The sequence below is a fragment of the Pelophylax lessonae genome (assembly GCF_965119305.1).
Source record: "Pelophylax lessonae genome assembly, chromosome: 11".
NCBI lineage: Eukaryota > Metazoa > Chordata > Amphibia > Anura > Ranidae > Pelophylax > Pelophylax lessonae.
The window spans coordinates 16,867,414-16,889,965 of NC_138778.1; the positions used below are offsets into that span (position 1 = coordinate 16,867,414).

Here is a 22,552-nt window from a genome sequence, read left to right on the forward strand (position 1 = left end):
CCTGAAACTTTTAGTTTAAAAGTTTACATCAGTATTTTTTGCTACAAAATTACTAGAACCCCCAAACATTATATACAATCTATCTATCTATCTATCTATCTATCTATCTATCTATCTATCTATCTATCTATCTATCTATCTATCTATCTATCTATATATATATATATATATATATATATATATATATATACATACACAGTATCTCACAAAACTGAGTACACCCCTCATTTTTGTAAATATTTTATTCTATCTTTTCATGTGACAACACTGAAGAAATGACACTTTGCTACAATGTAAAGTAGTGAGTGTACAGCTTGTATAACAGTGTAAATTTGCTGTCCCCTCAAAATAACTCAACACACAGCCATTAATGCCTAAACCGCTGGCAACAAAAGTGAGTACACCCCTAAGTGAAAATGTCCAAATTGGGCCTAAAGTGTCAATATTTTGTGTGGCCACCATTATTTTCCAGCACTGCCTTAACCCTCTTGGGCATGGAGGTCACCAGAGCTTCACAGGTTGCCACTGGAGTCCTCTTCCACTCCTCCATGACGACAGCTGGTGGATGTTAGAGACCTTGCTCTCTTCCACCTTCTGTTTGAGGATGCTCCACAGATGCTCAATAGGGTTTAGGTCTGGAGACATGCTTGGCCAGGCCATCTCCTTTACCCTCGGCTTCTTTAGAAAGGCAGTGGTCATCTTGGAGGTGTGCTTGGGGTAGTTATCATGTTGGAATAATGCCCTGTGGCCCAGTCTCTGAAGGGAGGGGATCATGCTCTGCTTCAGTATGTCACAGTACATGTTGGCATTCATGGTTCCCTCAATGAACTGTAGCTCCCCAGTGCCGGCAGCACTCATGCAGCCCCAGACCATGACACTCCCACCACCATGCTTGTCTGTAGGCAAGACACACTTGTCTTTGTACTCCTCACCTGGTTGCCGCCACACACGCTTGCCACCATCTGAACCAAATAAGTTTATCTTGGTCTCATCAGACCACAGGAGATGGTTCCAGTAATCCATGTCCTTAGTCTGCTTGTCTTCAGCAAACTGTTTGTGGGCTTTCTTGTGCATCATCTTTAGAAGAGGTTTCCTTCTGGGACGACAGCCATGCAGACCAATTTGATGCAGTGTGCGGTGCATGGTCTGAGCACTGACAGGCTGACCCCCCCACCCCTTCAATCTCTGCAGCAATGCTGGCTGCACTCATACATCTATTTACCAAAGACAACCTCTGGATATGACGCTGAGCACGTGCACTCAACTTGTTTGCTCGACCATGGCAAGGCCTGTTCTGAGTGGAACCTGTCCTGTTAAACTGTTGTATGGTCTTGGCCATCATGCTGCAGCTCAGTTTCAGGGTCTTTGCAATCTTCTTATAGCCTAGGCCATCTTTATGTAGAGCAACAATTCTTTTTTTCAGATCCTCAGAGAGTTCTTTACCATGAGGAGCCATGTTGAACTTCCAGTGACCAGTATGAGAGAGTGAGAGCGATAACACCAAATGTAACACACCTGCTCCCGATTTACATCTGAGACCTTGTAACACTAACGAATCACATGACACCGGGGAGGAAAAATGGCTAATTGGGCCCAATTTGGAAATTTTCACTTATAGGTGTACTCACTTTTGTTGCCAGCGGTTTAAACATTAATGGCTGTGTGTTGAGTTATTTTGAGGGGACAGCAAATTTACACTGTTATACAAGCTGTACACTCACTACTTTACATTGTAGCAAAGTGTCATTTCTTCAGTGTTGTCACATGAAAAGATAGAATAAAACATTTACAAAAATGTGAGGGGTGTACTCATATATACAGTATATATATATACACACACACACACACACATGTGTGCTTGAGCTTTTGGGGTAATGCAATAGGCTGCGCACACCTAAAGAGTTAACCCTTCATCTCCCAAACCTGGGCAACCTCGGTTATCTAACTAGAATTAACACCGTAGGCAACCTGCCCACACACGGTACCCCCAGTATTTGTCCTAATGATGAACATACTTTCCCCTGTCACCCTTATCATTAGAGAATTCCACCAAGTCATTAGCTTCCTCTCACAATAAGCCCCCCCGAAGCTTAAAATTCCTTTTCTGTGCACGCCAGAATGGCTTGTTATGAGGAATGTGTCCATCCTATAAGAGGCTTTATGCTGAGGTCCAGGTTCTAATTAACCATTAAGCAGCAGCGGGTCCCCACTGATGAGTCATGATCCTGCACCATGTGACACATCCCCGCGGGAAGCGATCAGAACGACGCGCTGGGGCTCCTGTCACATGACTTTCAATTATCTTCTACATAGATTGCATTACGCTTCTGCCCTGCGATGGTCCCTGGCTGTGTGACTGGTTGGGGTGCATATTAGAGGAAATTGTAGCTCGAGGTGATTGTAGCAACAAAATTGGAAATTGTAGGGAATCCAGAACATATATCCAGTGATAATGATCCGATCACACTGTCACATTGGGGTAACACGCAGCGTCACACGACATGCATTGCAATTCGCCTTGCTAGAGGATACGCAATGCGCTACGCTGCTGAAAATGCCACATTCCCAATTTTTGGTCTGTTGTAGTTTGCTGGGCACTGCAGCCCTTCAAATGAACCGGCAGCCCCCACACAGCGCACATCAACTTTTGGCACAACGCACATTATTGCACATTGCACACACGTTATTGCACTGCAGAGGGCCAGGCAGGTTTGGATGGACTCCAAGGATCAGCAAAATTTCCTTTAACTAAAATTTTGGCAAAAAACAGAATGTGTCAATCATAACGATGCAATAGAGGGGACAGGCAAGAACACATTAGGATCTCAATTGTTAGATGCCAACATTTGTAAATAATAATGGACATCTTAAAGGGTTTGTGAAACATATGTGGCACGCCATGTCACTTCAGTGCATATGGCTTGTAGTGATGCATGCAACTTTCCCCCTTTGCCTTGCTATGTTTTAGACAAAATAGGTCCTGGGGGTACACTGAAGAGGGAGTGAGAGTTAAATAGGCCCCATTGTTGGTCTCAGGGGGAGTAAAACTACCCCCCAGCATTGGTGTCAGTGGGAGCACTAATTACCCCAGGCATTGCTGTCAGTGGGAGCACTAATTACCTCCAGCACTGGTGTTAGTGGGAGCAGTAATTACCTCTAAGACTGGTATCAGTTGGAGCAATAATTACCTCCAGCATTGGTGTTAGTGGGAGGACTAATTACCCTCCATCATTGTTGTCAGTTGGAGTGTAAATTACCCTCAGCATTGGTGTCAGTGGGAGCAGTAATTATCCCCCAGCATTGGTGTTACTAGGTGCAGTAACTACCTCCAGAATTTGTCTCAGTGGAAGCATTATTTACTCCAAACTTTGGTGTTAGTGAGAGCAGTAATTACCCCCCATCATTGTGTCAGTGGGAGCAGCAATTACCCCCAGCATTTGTCTCAGTGGGAGCAACAATGACCCTCAGAATTGGTGTCAGTGGGAGCAGTAATTATCTCCAGAATTGGTGTGAGTAGGAGCAGTAATTATCCCCCAGGATTGGTGTTAATGGGAGCAGTAATTATCCCCAGCAATTGTTTTAATGAGAGCAGAAATTACCCCCCAGCATTGGTAATAGACAATGGGACCAGTAATTATCCCCCAGCATTGGTGTCAGTGGGAGCAGTAATTATCTCCAGCATTGGTGTGAGTAGGAATAGTAATTACCTCCAGCACTGGTGTTAGTGGGAGCAGTAATTATCCCCCAGCATTGGTGTAAATGGGAGCAGTAATTATCCCCAGCAATTGTTTTAATGGGAGCAGAAATTACCCCCCAGCATTGTTAATAGTGGGAGCAGTAATTATCCCCCAGCATTGGTGTTAGTGGGAGCAGTAATTATCCCCAGCAATTGATTTAGTGGGAGCAGTAATTACCTACGGCATTGGTCTCAGTGGGTGCAGTAATTACCCCCCCCCCCCCCAGCATCAGTGTTAGTGGAAGCAGTAGTTACCTCCAGCATTGGTGTTAGTGGGAGCAATAATTACCCCCAGCATTGGTATTAGTGGAAACAGTAATTACCCCCAGCATTGGTATTAGTGGGAGCAATAATTACCTCCAGCATTGGTCTCAGTGGGAGCAGTAATTACCCCCAGCATTGATGTTAGTGGAAGCAGTAATTACCCCCAGCATTGGTGTTAGTGGAAGCAGTAATTACCCCCAGCATTGGTGTTAGTGGGAGCAGTAATTACCCCCAGCATTGGTGTTAGTGGAAGCAGTAATTACCCCCAGCATTAGTCTCAGTGGGAGCAGTAATTACACCCGGCATTGATGTTAGTGGAAGCAGTAATTACCCCCAGCATTGGTGTTAGTGGGAGCAGTAATTACCCCCAGCATTGGTGTTAGTGGAAGCAGTAATTACCTCCAGCATTGGTGTTAGTGGAAGCAGTAATTACCCCCAGCATTGGTCTCAGTGGGAGAAGTAATTAACCCCAGCATTGGTGTTAGTGGGAGCAGTAATTACCCCCAGCATTGGTGTTAGTGGGAGCAGTAATTACCCCCAGCATTGGTGTTAGTGGGAGCAGTAATTACCCCCAGCATTGATGTTAGTGGAAGCCGTAATTACCCCCAGCATTGGTCTCAGTGGAAGCAGTAATTACTCCAAACAATTTTGTCAGTGAGAGCAGTAATTACCCCCAGCATTGGTGTCAGCAGCTACAATAAAAACTGCCGTCATTGGTGGTCAGTGGCAGGGAAATGTACCCCCATCTAGCACTGATGGTCATTGGCAGTGCCCTCTGCATTGGTGTTCATTGTTTACCTACCTGAACACCCTCTGTAACGTTGCCGCCTCTCTCCAGAGGGACTTCAGTCATACTGTCGAGCCGGAATCACTCCTCCTGACAGTACCAGTATGTTAATGTTGTGGAGGCGAATAGCATTTTAGCACCCAGCCAACAACCCTCTACTACTCTACAAACTCCAAGTGTCCTGAGTTCCGTGGGACGTGGACACTGTGGTATAGCCGGGTCCCAAATCCTAGGACTGTCCTACACAGGGCCAGATTAAGAGCATAATGGGCCTGGTGCTGAGGATTTCTGTGGGCCTTTTTATGGAAATGTACTGCTCAAAAAAATGAAAGAAACACTTTGAAAACACATCAGATCTCAAAAGGTAAAAATCTCATGCTGGATAGCTATACTGGTATGGACTGGGTAATGTGTTAGGATCTATACTGGTATGGACTGGGTAATGTGTTAGGATCTATACTGGTATGGACTGGGTAATGTGTTAGGATCTATACTGGTATGGACTGGGTAATGTGTTAGGATCTATACTGGTATGGACTGGGTAATGTGCTAGGATCTAAACTGGTATGGACTGGGTAATGTGTTAGGATCTATACTGGTATGGACTGGGTAATGTGTTAGGATCTATACTGGTATGGACTGGGTAAAGTGTTAGGATCTATACTGGTATGGACTGGGTAATGTGTTAGGATCTATACTGGTATGGACTGGGTAATGTGTTAGGATCTATACTGGTATGGACTGGGTAATGTGTTAGGATCTATACTGGTATGGACTGGGTAATGTGTTAGGATCTATACTGGTATGGACTGGGTAATGTGTTAGGATCTATACTGGTATGGACTGGGTAATGTGTTAGGATCTATACTGGTATATACTGGGTAATGTGTTAGGATCTATACTGATATGGACTGGGTAATGTGTTAGGATCTATACTGGTGTGGACTGGGTAATGTGTTAGGATCTATACTGGTGTGGACTGGGTAATGTGTTAGGATCTATACTGGTATGGACTGGGTAATGTGTTAGAATCTATACTGGTATGGACTGGGTAATGTGTTAGGATCTATACTGGTATGGACTGGGTAATGTGTTAGGATCTATACTGGTATGGACTGGGTAATGTGTTAGGATCTATACTGGTATGGACTGGGTAATGTGTTAGAATATATACTGGTATGGACTGGGTAATGTGTTAGGATCTATACTGGTATGGACTGGGTAATGTGTTAGGATCTATACTGGTAAGGACTGGGTAATGTGTTAGGATCTATACTGGTATGGACTGGGTAATGTGTTAGGATCTATACTGATATGGACTGGGTAATGTGTTAGGATCTATACTGGTATGGACTGGGTAATGTGTTAGGATCTATACTGGTATGGACTGGGTAATGTGTTAGGATCTATACTAATATGGACTGGGTAATGTGTTAGGATCTATACTGGTGTGGACTGGGTAATGTGTTAGGATCTATACTGGTGTGGACTGGGTAATGTGTTAGGATCTATACTGGTATGGACTGGGTAATGTGTTAGAATCTATACTGGTATGGACTGGGTAATGTGTTAGGATCTATACTGGTATGGACTGGGTAATGTGTTAGGATCTATACTGGTATGGACTGGGTAATGTGTTAGGATCTATACTAGTATGGACTGGGTAATGTGTTAGAATATATACTGGTATGGACTGGGTAATGTGTTAGGATCTATACTGGTATGGACTGGGTAATGTGTTAGGATCTATACTGATATGGACTGGGTAATGTGTTAGGATTCATACTGGTATGGGCTGGGTAATGTGTTAGGAAGGAAAGGATGCCACATCATTTGATGGAAATGAAAATTATCACCCTACAGAGGGCTGAATTCAACGACACCCCAAAAATCAAAGTGAAAAAATGATGCAGCAGGCTAGTCCATTCTGCTGAAATTTCATTGGGCCAACTCAAAATGGTACTCAGTAGTTTGTATGTCCCCTCACATGCTTGTATGCATGCCTGACAACGTTGGGGCATGCTCCTAGTGAGATAATGGATGGTGTCCTGGGGTATTTCCTCCCAGATCTGGACCAGGGCATCACTGAGCTCCTGAACAGACTGAGGTGAAACCTGGCGACGTCGGATGGACCGAAACATTATGTCCTAGAGATGTTCTATTGGATTTAGGTCAGGCGAGAGCGAGGCCATTCAATGGTATCAATTCCTTCATCCTCCAGGAACTGGCTGCATACTCTCACCACATGAGGCCGGGCATTGTCGTGCACCAGGAGGAACTCGGGACCTACTACACCAGCGTAGGGTCTGACAATGGGTCCAAGGATTTCATACCGATACCTAATGGCAGTCAGGGTGCCATCATCTAGGATGTAGAGGTCTGTGCCTCCCTCCATGGATATTCCTCCCCAGACCATCACTGACCACCACCAAACCGGTCATGTTAAATGATGTTACAGGCAGCATAACGTTCTCCACGGCTTCTCCAGACCCTTTCACGTCTGTCACATGTGCTCAGGGTGAACCTGCTCTCATCTGTGAAAAGCACAGGGTGCCAGGGGTGGACCTGCCAATTCTGTGTTCAATGGCAAATGCCAATTGAGCTCCACAGTGCTGGGCAGGGAGCACAGCGCCCACTAGAGGATGTCGGGCCCTCAGGCCACTCTCGTAAATTCTGTTTCTGATTGATTGGTCAGAGACATTCACACCAGTTCCCTGCTGGAGGTCATTTTGTAGGGCTCTGGCAGTGCTCATCCTGTTCCTCCTTGCACAAAGGAGCAGATACCGGTCCTGCTGATGGGTGAAGGACCTTCTATGGACCTGTCCAGCTCTCCTAGAGTAACTGCCTGTCTCCTGGAATCTCCTCCATGCTCTTCAGACCTTCTGGCAATGACACGTATTGATGTGCCTTTACTATAGGTGATTCTCTTTCAGATAAAAGTGGTCCAGTGGGCAGATTCGTCGCAGGATCACCTTAAGAAGCAGCGGGAGGGGTGCCCCCTTCTCAGTCCTTCCCGGGCCTACCTGACCAATCGGTGAAGCCCGGGTGCTGGCGGTAGCTGGGTATGGAGAAGAGTGAGGCCCAGATGGCGTCATGACGTCAATTCCGGTTCCCAGAACATAGTAAATCTTTTTTTTTTTTTTTTTTTAAGCAAAAGTTCAAAAAACATTTCTTTTAATCTTGTGCTTTTAAAGGAAAATGAAAGATTTGGGATCTTTTTGATCCCAGATCTCTAAAAAAAATGGACCTGTCATCCTTATTTCTATAACAAGGGATGTTTACATAAAAAAAAGTGATAAAAAAATAAAGGGACAGTGTAAAAATAAAAAGTAAAAAAAAATAAAATAAAATAAAAAATAAAAATTAAATGTAAAGCGCCTATTACTCCCTACTCGGTGTAGAATTATCTTTTATATTTTGCAAAAGAAATTAGGTTATCTATGGTGTTTTTTCGCATTAAAATTCATTAAAGTGTATTTTTTCCCCAAAAAATTGCATTTGAAAGATCGCTGAGCAAATACTGTGTGACATAAAATATTGCAACGATCTCCATTTTATTCTCTAGGGTCTCTGCTAAAACAAAAAAATATATATAATGTTTGAGGGTTCTAAGTAATTTTCTAGCAAACAATACTGACCTAATCTTTTAAACAAAAAGTTTCAGAAAAGGCCTAGTCAGCATCAGCAAGTAATTAATTACCATTAAAGTGCCATAACAGACACATATTGAATAATGATGGGCACTGGTAGATACTCTTTGATCACCTCTATGGCCTTGGAGGACCAGAGCGACGTCATGACATAACTTCCAGACCAGGCTGAAACTAAAAATGTTTTTTTTTTTTTTTTTATAATAAAGCGAAAGCTCCAAAAACATTTTTTTTTTTTTTATGTTTTGCTTTTAAAGGTAAAAAAGACATTTGGGGTCTTTTTGACCCCAGATCTCTCCATAAAGAGGACCTGTCATCCTTATCCTCATAATGGGCACAGCAGATGTACAGACCCAGGAACTCAGCACAGGGATGGTGGGGACCCCTCATAATGGGCACAGTAGGTGTACAGACCCGGGAACTCAACACAGGAATGGTGGGGACCCCTCATAATGGGCACAGCAGGTGTACAAGCCCAGGAACTCAGCACAGGGATTGTGGGAACCCATCCTAATGGGCACAGCAGGGGTACAGACCCAGGCACTCAGCACAGGGATGGTGGAGACCCCTCATAATGGGCACAGAAGGTGTACAGACCTGGGAACTCAGCACAGGGATGGTGGGGACCCCTCATAATGGGCACAGAAGGTGTACAGACCTGGGAATTCAGCACAGGGATGGTGGGGACCCCTCATAATGGGCACAGCAGGTGTACAGACATGGGAACTCAGCACAGGGATGGGGGGAACCCCTCATAATGGGCACAGCAGGTGTACAGACCCGGAAACTCAACACAGGGATGGTGGGAACCCCTCATAATGGGCACAGCAGGTGTACAGACCCGGAAACTCAACACAGGAATGGTGGGAACCCCTCATAATGGGCACAGCAGGTGTACAGACCCGGAAACTCAACACAGGGATGGTGGGAACCCCTCATAATGGGCACAGCAGGTGTACAGACCTGGGAACTCAGCACAGGAATGGTGGGGACCCCTCATATTGGGCACAGCAGGTGTACAGACCTGGGAACTCAGCACAGGAATGGTGGGGACCCCTCATATTGGGCACAGCAGGTGTACAGATTGTGTTCTATGAAGGTCTTCTGTTGGGTGAGTGATGTTCTTGCACTGAGCGATGTGTGCCAGGCAGCGGGGAGGAAGCAATTAACCGCGGCACGCAGGGAGCTGCACTTGGCTGATTTCATTAAAACTAAACACAAATTATTATCGATCGCTTGAAGTAAATAAAGACATTAGCAATAATTGACGTTGTTAATATGTGCGCATTCTGGCTCTCCGCTTCCAGAAGCAGCCCACGGGGACAAATAAATTAAATATATTTCATGTTTTCAAGTGTGATCAGAGCTCGGGGAAGCATTAACCCCTCGGCCGCCGAGCGCAGCTACTGCACGGCGAAGAGCTTTCGGCAGCTTTGTGATCTTGTTAAAGGGAAAGTGTTACATTGTCTCAATGAGGTTTTCACATCTTTACAACGCCTGTGTTTTTCTGCCCATATTTTGTAGACCCTGCTCAGCATTCTTGCTGGCAGTTACAAAAAAATGAATTACAGGGTAAATCACTCAGAGAGATTTTATTGAAAGGCTATAGATAGAGCTCAGTGAGTAGCAGGGGCGTAACTACAGGGGTTGCAGGGGTTGCGATTGCAACCGGGCCCAATGCTCCAGGGGGCCCAGAATTGGATAGGAGGGGAGGCGGGGTCAGCATGTAGAGAAATCACTGTCCTCCTTTTTCCTCCTGTAGCTGCAGAAAGAAAATGGAGGAGATTGGTTCCTCTGTATGCTACCCCCGCCACTCCTCCTATCCAGTTGACTTGTGTTCTGCTGTCTCTGGGCCCCTGTGTGCTCCCCTGGTCCCCCCACTGTGATCCCTCCCCTTTCCTGCCGGCTGCTGCAGGGGATGTGTAACAATAGAGAACCAGGAAGCGGTCAGTAAATATGTAATTTACCAGCTCCTTGCTTCTCTAAATGGACAGAGTCATTGTCAGTGACATTGTAAAAAAATAAAATAAAATGATAAAAAATAATACAATTAAAATACCAAAAAATAAAAACTACTGACACCAGTGGGTGAACTTTCAGGATCACAAAGGTCACACTTGCAACCGGGCCCTGGCATTCCACCACCGTGGGGAGGCCCCAAGATGGCAGGAAGGGGCCCATTGCAAAACTTGTGAAAGGGACCCGCTGTGGGACCGCAATAAAGGGCCCCGCAAGCGGAGTAAAGGGCCCCAGGATCAGTGGGAAGAGCCCGGGGTTTGAAGGGAAGGGCCCCGGCCAGGGGTCCGGGGGGGGGCCCTTCATGGTTTCTTGCACCGGGGCCCTGAAGGTTCTAGTTACGCCTCTGGTGAGTAGGCTAATAATGAGATCAAAAAAGCTGTAAAGTAGTCTTTCTTTACCTTTTTTGTTTAGTTGCAGCCCCCTGGTCTAAAATGTAAATGTTACTAATATCAATGGGAAACCTGAGCCTGGAAAAATGCACACAACTGCCTTGAGGAAATTAACTTCATATCAGAACCTCTCCCCATCACATCAGAGCCCCCCTCCATATCAGAGCCCCCCCCCCTTCATATTCGAAGGTGCTCCCATCACATCAGAGGTCCTCATATCACATCAGAGGTCCCTCCATCACATCAGAGGTCCTCATATCACATCAGAGGTCCTCCAATTACATCAGAGGTCCCCTATCACATCTGAGGTCCCCTATCACATCAAAGGTCGTCCCATCACATCAGAGGTTCCTCCATCACATCAGAGGCCCCCCCATGACATCACAGTCCCCCATCACATTAGAAGTCCACCCATAACATCAGAAGTCCCCCCATCAAATTAGAGGTCCTTCCATCACATCAGAGGTCCCCCCATCACATCAGAGGTCCCCCATCACCTCAAAGACCCCCCCCCCCACATCACATCAGAGTCCCCCATCACGTTAGAGGTCCACCCATTACATAAGAAGTTCCTTCATCAAATCAAAGTACCTCTCATCACATCAAAGGTCCATCATCACATCAGAGGTCCCCATCACATCAGATGCCCCCCCCCCATCACATCAGAGTCCCCCATCACATTAGATGTCCACCCATTACATAAGAAGTTCCTCCATCAAATCAAAGGACTTCTAATCACATCAAAGGTCCCCCCCCCATCACATCAAAGGTCCTCCCATCACATCAAAGGTCCCCATCACATCAAAGGTCCCTCATCACATCAGATGCCCCCCCCCCATCACATCAGAGGTCCCCCGTCCCCTCAAAGACCCCCCCCCCCCATCACATCAGAGGTCCCCCCATCACATCAGAGGTCCCCCATCACCTCAAAGACCCCCCCCCCCACATCACATCAGAGTCCCCCATCACGTTAGAGGTCCACCCATTACATAAGAAGTTCCTCCATCAAATCAAAGTACCTCTCATCACATCAAAGGTCCATCATCACATCAGAGGTCCCCATCACATCAGATGCCCCCCCCCCCATCACATCAGAGTCCCCCATCACATTAGATGTCCACCCATTACATAAGAAGTTCCTCCATCAAATCAAAGGACTTCTAATCACATCAAAGGTCCCCCCCCCCCCATCACATCAAAGGTCCTCCCATCACATCAAAGGTCCCCATCACATCAAAGGTCCCTCATCACATCAGATGCCCCCCCCCATCACATCAGAGGTCCCCCGTCCCCTCAAAGACCCCCCCCCCATCACATCAGAGGTCCCCTATCACATCAGAGGTCCCCCATCACCTCAAAGACCCCCCCCCCATCACATTAGAGGTCCCCCATTCCCCCATCAAATCAGAGGTCCCCCATCACCTCAAAGACCCCCCCCCCCATCACATCAGAGGTCCCCCATCACCTCAAAGACCCCCCCCCCCATCACATCAGAGGTCCCCCATCACCTCAAAGGTCCTCCCATCACATCAGAGGTCCCCCATCACCTCAAAGACCCCCCCCCCATCACATTAGAGGTTCCCCATCACATCAGAGGTCCTCCCATCACATCAGAGGTCCCCCATCACCTCAAAGACCCCCCCCCATCACATCAGAGGTCCCCCATCACCCCAAAGACCCCCCACTCACATCAGAGGTCCTTCCATCACCTCAAAGACCCCCCCCCCATCACATTAGAGGTCTCCCTATCACATCAGAGGTCCTCCCATCACATCAGAGGTCCCCCATCACCTCAAAGACCCCCCCCCCATCACATCAGAGGTCCCCCATCACATCAGAGGTCCCCCATCACCTCGAAGACACCCCCCCCCCATCACATTAGAGGTTCCCCATCACATCAGAAGTCCCCCCCCATCACAGAGCCCCCAATGACAAAATCCTCTCTTCACATCGGAGTTCTACCCTTTTGCTTCAGTAGGCATAGGCGGACTTCTGTCTGCTCCTGAATGCTGTGGGGGTGGGCCTGCATGCCTGTCCCTAATCAGAGTCATGTATCCCCATGGGGCAGGCAAGACAGCCACCTTCACCACAACAACCATCGACCCTATGCGTCCTAGCCCTAAATCATCATTGGTTGTTAAGGTGCTAGCAGCCTGCCAGCACCATGGCAACTCATGTTGTTGAACCAGGGTAAAGTGGATCTGGTGCTTATGGCACCCCAAAGAAACACAGATGGCACCCTGGTTGGGAAACACTGCCGTAAACCACTAAGGGGGTCAGGCAGTGCCGGCACAAGGTAAATTAGAACCCAAAAAAAAAAAGAAAATCTAAAGTGAGCCCCTCTCCCCTAGAGCTGTGGATTATCAGCCAAATTTGTTGTAGGTTCTGCTTTTTTGCAATCCCTTCCTGCTGAAGCGCCCAAGCTGGCCGCCTCTTCTTCCTACACCTTGGCCCGACCCTGGGGATAGGCCCGTCTACAAAATGCGCCAACACCTGCTTCCCCTTACAGAAAACTCTGGCCAAACCTTCGGTCCTTTTTTGTTTTTAAGCACAAAAAAATACCTCACAATTGGCACCTCGTAATGGGCACAGCAGGTGTACAGACCCAGGAACTCAGCACAGGGATGGTGGGAACCCCTCATAATGGGCACAGCAGGTGTACAGACCCGGGAACTCAGCACAGGGATGGTGGGAACCTCTCATAATGGGCACAGCGGGTGTACAGACCCAGGAACTCAGCACAGGGATGGTGGGAACCCCTCATAATGGGCACAGCAGGTGTACAGACCCGGGAACTCAGCACAGGGATGGTGGGAACCTCTCATAATGGGCACAGCGGGTGTACAGACCCAGGAACTCAGCACAGGGATGGTGGGAACCCCTCATAATGGGCACAGCAGGTGTACAGACCCGGGAACTCAGCACAGGGATGGTGGGAACCCTTCATAATGGGCACAGCAGGTGTACAGACCCAGGAACTCAGCACAGGGATGGTGGGAATCCCTCATAATGGGCACAGCAGGTGTACAGACCCGGGAACTCAGCACAGGGATGGTGGGAACCCCTCATAATGGGCACAACAGCCATACAGACCCGGGAACTCAGCACAGGGATGGTGGGAACTTCTAATAATGGACACAGCAGGTGTACAGATTGTGTTATAAATAGGTCTTCTGTTGGGTGAATGATGTTCTTGTATTAACCACTTGACGTCTGCTCACATTGCTGCTACTGCGGCAATGTGGCTCGTTATCGTCCAGCGACGTACTACGTCGCTGGACTCCTCCCCCGGAGGCTCGCTCCCGCTGTTTTCAGTCACAGCGGGACTCGGTCCAGGGGAGGAGCGGCGGCGATCGCCGCTGCTCTTCCCCGATCGTCGGGGAATCGAGTGTGGAGATCCGCCTGCTTGTGTAAACAGATCGGGCGGATCTCCTAACTGACAGGCAGTGACAGATTGCAGGGTTCAGCATAGCTGAACCTGCGATCTGTCCCTGTGTCACTCAGTCACCTCCCCCCACACATGTCAGTAAGCACCAGGCATACATTAACCCCTCCCTCTCCAATAAAATTAACCCCTTCCCTGCCAGTGTCATTATTACAGTAACAGTGCATATATATAGCACTGATTACTGCAGTAATGTCACTGGTACCCCCAAAAGTGTCAAAAATGTCAGTCAAGGGTCCGATCTGTCTGCCGCAATGTCGCAGTCCCGCAAAAAAAAAAATCGCAGATCGCCACATTTACTCATTAACCTCCTCACATCCGCGCTACAGCCTATATACGGCTGCAGCGCGGACTCGAATTTTCGGGAGGCCGTTTTTAAACGGCCTCCAGTGACACGCCCCCCCGCGCGCTCCTGCGAGCGCGCAGCGGGGAGAATCTGTGTCGGCCGTGTCCCTTGGACACGGCCGATCACAGATCGTGGTGAATGGCCAATCACAGCGGCCATTCACCACGTGATCAAGCCGTCCAATGAGAGATGATCTCATATGTAAACACTGCAGTGTGAGGAAGGAGGGGGAGCCGACAGCCGCTGGGGACACAGAGACATGTAATCAGGGCACTGATCACCAGTGCCCTGATTACTGAAGGTAAAAAAAAAAAAACATTGCCCCCCCATTAGTGCCCACAGTGCCCGCCATCAGTGCCCCCATCAATGCCCATAATCAGTGCCCATAGTGCTGCCAGTCAGTGCCCATCAGTGCCTGCTCATCTAGGCACTGATGAGCACTGACTGGCAGCACTATGGGCACTGAGTGTGGGCACTGATGGTGCTGCCCATCAGTGCTCATCAGTGCCGCCCATCAGTGCTCATCAGTGCCACCCGTCAGTGTCCATCAGTGCCACCCGTTAGTGTCCATCAGTGCCGCCTATCAGTGCCCATCAGTGCCACCCGTCAGTGCCACCTCTCAGTGCCCAGCAGTGCCACCTCTCAGTACCCAGCAGTACCACCTCTCAGTGCCCAGCAGTGCCGCCTATCAGTGCCGCCTATCAGTGCCGCCTATCAGTGCTCATCAGTGCGGCATATTAGTACCTTCTCATCAGTGCCCATAAGTGCCACCTCATCAGTGCCCATAAGTGCAGCCTATCAGTGCCCATAAGTGCAGCATATCAGTGCCCATCAGTGCCGCCTCATCAGCGCACATCAGTGAGGGAGAAAAATTTATTTTCAAAATTTACTCGCAGAAAATAAGAAAAACTTTTTTTTTTTTTTTTCAAAATTTTCTGTCTTTTTTCTTTTTTTTTTGTAAAAAATAAAAAACCCAGAGATGATTAAATACCACCAAAAGAAATCTCTATTTGTGTGAAAAAAATGATAAAAATTTCATATGGGTACAGTGTAGCATGACCGCGCAATTGTCATTTAAAGTGTGAGAGCGCTGAAAGCTGAAAATTGGCCTGGATGGGAAGGGTCACAGAAGGCAAGTGGTTAAAAAAAACACCAAAAATGACAGAAATCTTTCCCTTAGTTAGTAAACGCAATAACTTTTGCGCAAACCAATCAAAATAAGCTTATTGTGATTTTTTTTTTACCAAACATAGGTAGCAGAAAACAAATTGGCCAAAAATGTAAAAAAAAATTAGATTTTTACATTTTTTTGGGGGGGAATTTCATATAAAAAAATTTGAAAAATATTGTTATTTTTTCAAAATAAACGCTTTTTTTGATTATAGCGCAAAAAGTAAAAATCGCACAGGTGATCAAATACCACCAAAAGAAAGCTCCGTTTGTGGGGAAAAAAGGAAGTAAATTTCGTTTGGGTACGGCTTTGCACGACCGCGCAATTGTCAGTTAAAGTTGCACAGCGCCGAATCGCAAAAAGTGGCCTGGACGTAAGACAGCAAAATCCTCCGGTGGTAAAGTGGTTAAACGATGTGTGCCAGGCAGCGGGGAGGAAGAAGTTAACTGCGGCACGCAGGGAACTGCACTTGGCTGATTTCATTAAAACTAAACACAAATTATTATCGATGACTTGAAGTAAATAAAGACATCAGCAATAATTACTGGTAATATTCATTATAATACTGGGGCTAATAATCATAAGTATTGGGGTATCTTCCAGACTCTCATATGAACTGAAGTGGCTTGGAGAGAGGCGACAGAACGTCTTCAGCATTGCAGAACAAGTCCAGTTTAATGTGACCAACTACTACTATCTGTACGACTAAGGGCCAGTTCACACCACATGCAGTTCAGTGCGTTTATATTCTGTATCAAACACACATGGAAAGTAGGTTATATGGTTTTCAGTGGCATAGTTCACACCAGTCCACTGCGTTCCAGTTCCAGAAAAAAAAGTAGAACATGCTGCATTTTTCCTGCACTGAACTGTACTGGAACAGTGGCGGCCCATCCATTGGGGGCGCCGAGGGGCCGCCCCCCCATCCATGCGTCCAGCCCCCTAATCTACGTGCAGGGCGTCGGACGCATGGATTCCAATGGGTTTTTTTTTTTTTTTGAAGAGGCTCTAATAGGCTTCAAAAAAGGGTGGGCTCGGGGCGCAGGGCACTGCGCCCCGAGCCCACCCAGTTGTGTTACAATGGCGAATGAATATTGCCTATTGTCACACGGAATCTCCTCCTGGCCAATCAGGAAGCAGGTCCGGAGACCCGTTTCCAGATTGGCCTAAAGGAGAAGCCATGCCATTGTCCATTGAGGAGGACATACTTGACAACTGTCCCTTTTTTCCTGGGACAGTCCCTGCAAAAAGGAGCCTGTCCCGGGTAGTTTACATTGTCCCTGGAAAAGCCTGTTAACCACTTGCCGACCGCCGCACGCCGATCTACGTCGGCGGTCAGCCCCTCAGAGGCAAAGTGACGTAGGGCTACGTCACTAGCTTGTGAGGGTCTAGGGAGCGAGCGCGCGCCGCCGGAGGCGCGCTCCCGCTCCCGCGTGGTCACGGACCCCCCCCGCGCGTGTGACCGGCGGACCCGATGTCCGCCGGCCACTCTGCGATCGGCGGGGGAGAGGAAGAAAGTCAGGCAGCTTGTGTAAACAAGCCGCCTGTCATTCTCCCCTCTGTATGAGAGCTGATCATATGGATCTACTATGTAGATCCGTTGATCACTCTGCATACAGCTGAAGCCACAGCCAATCACAGTAAGAATCACGCCCCTAGGGACACACACAGCCCCTCCCTCTCAAATAAAGTTAACCCCTTCACTACCAGTGTATTTTTACAGTAACAGTGCATATATATAGCACTGATTACTGTAGAAATGTCACTGGTAACCCCAAAAGTGTCAAAAATGTCAGTCAAGGGTCCGATCTGTCCGCCCCAATGTCGCAGTACCGCAAAAAAAATCGCAGATCGCCGCCAATAAGCGTTAAAAAAAAAAACAACAAAAATGACAAAAATCTTTCTCTTAGTCAGTAAACGCAATAACTTTTGCGCAAACCAATCAAAATACGCTTTTTGCGATTTTTTTTACCAAACATAGGTAGCATAAAACAAATTGGCCGAAAATGTTAAAAAATTTTGATTTTTACATTTTTTTTGGGGGGAATTTCATATAAAAAAAGGGAAAAATATTGCTATTTTTGCAAAATTGACGCTCTTTTTTTGTTTATAGCGCGTGATTAAAAAATCGCACAGGTGATCAAATACCGCCAAAAGAAAGCTCTGTTTGTGGGAAAAAAAGGACGCCAAATTCGTTTAGGTACAGCGTCGCACGACCGCGCAATTGTCCGTTAATCCGTCTGCCCATAAATGTTAAGCAGAAGTAGTGCAGCTGAATGGGAGACTTATTCCAACTCTGCTACTTTGGCCTTAAATTTGAAATTCCCTTTTTAATTTCCTGTAATTCTCTTTATATTGAGTAGAATCTATAATCTCATAAGTAGGTGTGATTAATTATGCAGAGTGGGCGGGGCATCAGGGAAGTGGGTGTGGTAAGTGATAGCTGTGCTGCAAAGTGTCCCTGGAAATTTTTTTTTAAATGTTGGCAACTATGGAGGAGGAGGAGGGAGGAGATGCAGGAGACTGAAGGGGAAGGAAGCCGCCGCCGCTGCTGCTGCCTTCCCTCCCTCCCTCCACATGTCCAGTCAGAGTGAGTGAGCCGGCGACCGGGGGGGGGGTATGGTGTGTGGGCTGGTGTGGTCCGGGAGGGGGGGGGGTATGGTGTGTGGGCTGGTGTGGTCCGGGAGGGGTATGGTGTGCGGGCTGGTGTGGTCCGGGAGGGGGGGAAGGGGTATGGTGTGCGGGCTGGTGTGGTCCGGGAGGGGGGGGGGGTATGGTGTGTGGGCTGGTGTGGTCCGGGATGGAGGGGGGGGGGTATGGTGTGTGGGCTAGTGTGGTCCGGGAGGGGTATGGTGTGTGGGCTGGTGTGGTCCGGGAGGGGTATGGTGTGCGGGCTGGTGTGGTCCGGGAGGGGGGGAAGGGGTATGGTGTGCGGGCTGGTGTGGTCCGGGAGGGGGGGGGGGGTATGGTGTGTGGGCTGGTGTGGTCCGGGATGGAGGGGGGGGTATGGTGTGTGGGCTAGTGTGGTCCGGGAGGGGTATGGTGTGTGGGCGGCTGGTGTGGTCCGGGAGGGGGGGTATGGTGTGCGGGCTGGTGTGGTCCGGGAGGGGGGGGGGGTATGGTGTGTGGGCTGGTGTGGTCCGAGAGGGGGAGGTATGGTGTGTGGGCTGGTGTGGTCCGGGAGGGGGGGGAGGGGTATGGTGTGCGGGCTGGTGTGGTCCGGGAGGAGGAGGGGGTATGGTGTGGTCCCTCTGCCGCCCCCCCGGCCCATGGAGCACCAGCCGCCACTGCACTGGAATGCACCAGAACACACCTAAAACGCACTGGAACACACATGTCCTTAATTAGGGTTAAGAAAAAAGAGGGGGAAAAATGCACTGGAACGCATCAAAAATGCGCCAAAAACATGCATGCAGAAAAGCATCTGGAACGCATCCGGACTGCGTTTCTTTGGTGTTAAAAGGCCCTAAGAGCGGGTGAGCTGCATGGGGGTCCTATGACATGCAGCTTGTTCACTCTCTGCGTGATCTGAATACTCATAGTTTAAATAAAAATTGTATTCTCTAATTGTACGATATGATTCACGTCTGTACATTTCACGGTCTCTCTTTGTATACCTGTTATGCTTTCTGTGTATTCTGTTTCATTTCAATAAAATGTTTTTGGGAAAAAAAAAAAAAAAAATTGTATTCTTGCCTTTCAGGACATATTTCAGCCACACCGGTCAGGAATACAGCGATCTCTCCCTTCGGAGGAAATCTCGTCTTCCCAAATGTGCCGCAGCGTGTTTGGTGAACATGGATGGGAAAGCAGATAGTCCTCCAGTGACAGAGCTCCGTTATATACGGCCTCATTAAATTCCTAGCACAGGGTGATAATGTTGGATCGCGTATCTCAGAGAATTGACGTTCCGTGAAATTTTATACTCGCAGACGATATTGCTGACACGGCGATCACCGCCACGAGGAGCCCAGCGCAATATACAGACTTAGTGCTGATGAATCCTTATAGGAAGTCAGAGCTGGATAGTTCTTGTTTTATTTTAGGGGTGATTGCATCTTAATGGCGGTGTATGCGCTGGGTGCGATCTATAGAACATTCATCATCAGAACCATTGGGGGGGGGGGGGGGTATATATACACCTCTGTCTACACAGGGTAGCAGGAGGAGTGCGGACTGAAGGGCTGGGAGAAATTGTAGGGAACATTCTGGAATTGGGCATTAGAGCCAGAATTTCGGTCTATTATTAATGGCGTTTCTGTATTTTTTGGGGGAGAGAGAGAAGCAGAGAGATAGAGAGAAAAGGGGAGAGAGAAGGAGTTAAAGTGGTAATTAACCATTTGCTGATCGCCCCTGCTGCATATATACTGCGGCAGGCTGGCTTGGCTGCGCGAATCTCCGCACCTCTACGGCAATCTGCGGCAGTGCCACCTTAAGAGAATTAACCACTTCTGTACCGGAAGATTTTCCCCCTTAACCACTTTACCACTTTGAGGATTTTCCTGCTTTATGTCCAGGCCACTTTTTGCAACTTGGCACTGCGCGACTTTAACTGACAATTGCGTGGTCATGCAACGCCGTACCCAAACTAAATTTACATCCTTTTTTTCCCACAAACAGAGCTTTCTTTTGGTGGTATTTGATCACCTCTGCGCATTTCATTTTTTGCGATATTGATAAAAAAGAGCGTAACTAGAACCTTCAGGCCCCCGGTGCAAGAAACCATGAAGGGCCCCCCGGACCCCTGGTCAGGGCCCTTCCCTTCAAGCCTGAGGCTCTTCCCCACTGATCCTGGGGCCCTTTACTCTCATTGTGGGGCCCTTTATTATGGACCATGTCACAAGTTCTGCTGTGGGCCCCCTTTCTTCCATATTGGGGCCTCCCCATGGTGGTGGAATGCCAGGGCCCGGTCGCAAGTGTGACCTTTGCAATCCTGGAAGATCACCCACTGGTGTCAGTCGTTTTTATTTTTTGGTATTTTAATTGTATTTTTTTGTTATTTTAATTTTACTTTTGTACAATGTCACTGACTATGACTCTGTCCATTCAGAAAAGGAAGGAGCTGGTAAATTACATATTTACCGACCCCTTCCTGGTTCTCTATTGCGAAACATCACCTGCAGCAGCCGGCAGGAGAGGGGAGGGAGCACAGTGCGGGGGGGCAGCATAGTGGGGGGGGGGCGGGACCGGGGGAGCACACAGGGGTCATAAGACAGCAGAACACAAGTGAACTGGATAGGGGGAGTGGCGGGGGCAGCAAACAGAGGAACCAATCGCCTCCATTTTCCTCCTGCAGCTACAGGAGGAAAAAGGAGGACAGTGAGGACATTCTGCCCCCGCCGCCCCTCCTATCCAGGTGTACAGGGGAGCCGCACAGGCCAACTGGAGCATGGGGCCTGGTTGCAATTGCAACCCCTGTTGTTATGCCCCTGGACAGACTGATATTCTGCAAAAGGTACAGGAATTGGACTGCTGAGGACTGGGGTAAAGTTATGAATCCCCTTTCCGATTGTTTGGGGCATCCAGAAAAAACCTTGCCCGGAGAAGAAGAGGTGCTACCATCAGTCCTGTGTCATGCATCCTGAGACCGTTCATGTGTGGGGTTGCTTCTCAGCCAAGGGAGTCGGCTCACTCACGATTTTGCCTAAGAACACCGCCATGAATAAAGAATGGTACAAAAACATCCTCCGAGAGCAACTTCTCCCCACCATCCAAGAACAGTTTGGTGAGGAAAAATGCCTTTTCCAGCATGGTGGACCACCTTGCCATAAGGCAAAAAAGATAACTAAGTGGCTTGGGGAACAAAACATGGAAATTTTGGGTCCATGGCCAGGAAACTCCCCAGACCTTAATCCCATTGAGAACTTGTGGTCAATCCTCAAGAGGCGGGTGAACAAAAAAACCCCACAAATTCTGACAAACTCCCAAGCATTGATTATGCAAGAATGGGTGGCCATCAGTAAGGATGTGGCCCAGAAGTTGATGGACAGCATGCCAGGGAGAACTGCAGAGGTCTTGAAAAAGAAGGGTCAGCACTGCAAATATTGACTCTATCCATAAACTTCATGTAATTGTCAATAAAAGCCTTTCACACTTTTGAAATGCTTGTAATTACAGTGCCTTGAAAAAGTATTCACACCCCTTGAAATTTTCCACATTTTGTCACGTTACAACCAAAAACGTAAATGTATTTTATTGGGATTGGGACCCCCCCCCCCCCCACCTTTACTCTGATACCTCTAACTAAAATCTAGCGGAACCAATTGCCTTCAGAAGTCACCTGATTACTAAATAGAATCCACCTTTGTGTAATTTAATCTCTGTATAAATAAAGCTGTTCTGTGAAGACCTCTGAGGTTTTTTAGGCAACCTCAGTGAACAAACAGCATCATGAAGGCCAAGGAACACACCGGACAGGTCAGGGATAAAGTTATGGAGAAGTGTAAAGCAGGGTTAGGTCATAAAAAAAATATCCCAAGCTTTGAACATCTCATGGAGCGCTGTTCAATCCATCATCGGAAAATGGAAAGAGTATGGCACAACTGCAAACCTACCAAGACATAGCCGTCCACCTAAACCAGGGGTGGGGAACCTACAGCCCGAGGGCCGTATGCGGCCCGCAAAGTCATCTGGTCCGCCCCCCCCCCCCCCCCCCCCCGTGCAGCTGAGTCTGTGTCTCAGCTGATCTGTCAGAACGGAGCCTGATGCTTCCTGTATAGTTCCGGCTCCATTCTGACAGTCTGAG

General features: G+C 48.0%; 1 protein-coding gene across 1 annotated transcript in view; it reads right to left on the bottom strand.

Annotated features, from left to right (window-relative positions):
• GPR142 (G protein-coupled receptor 142) overlaps nucleotides 1-22,552 on the bottom strand; it is a 51,698-nt gene that overhangs the window by 23,584 nt on the left and 5,562 nt on the right. The window lies entirely within an intron of this gene.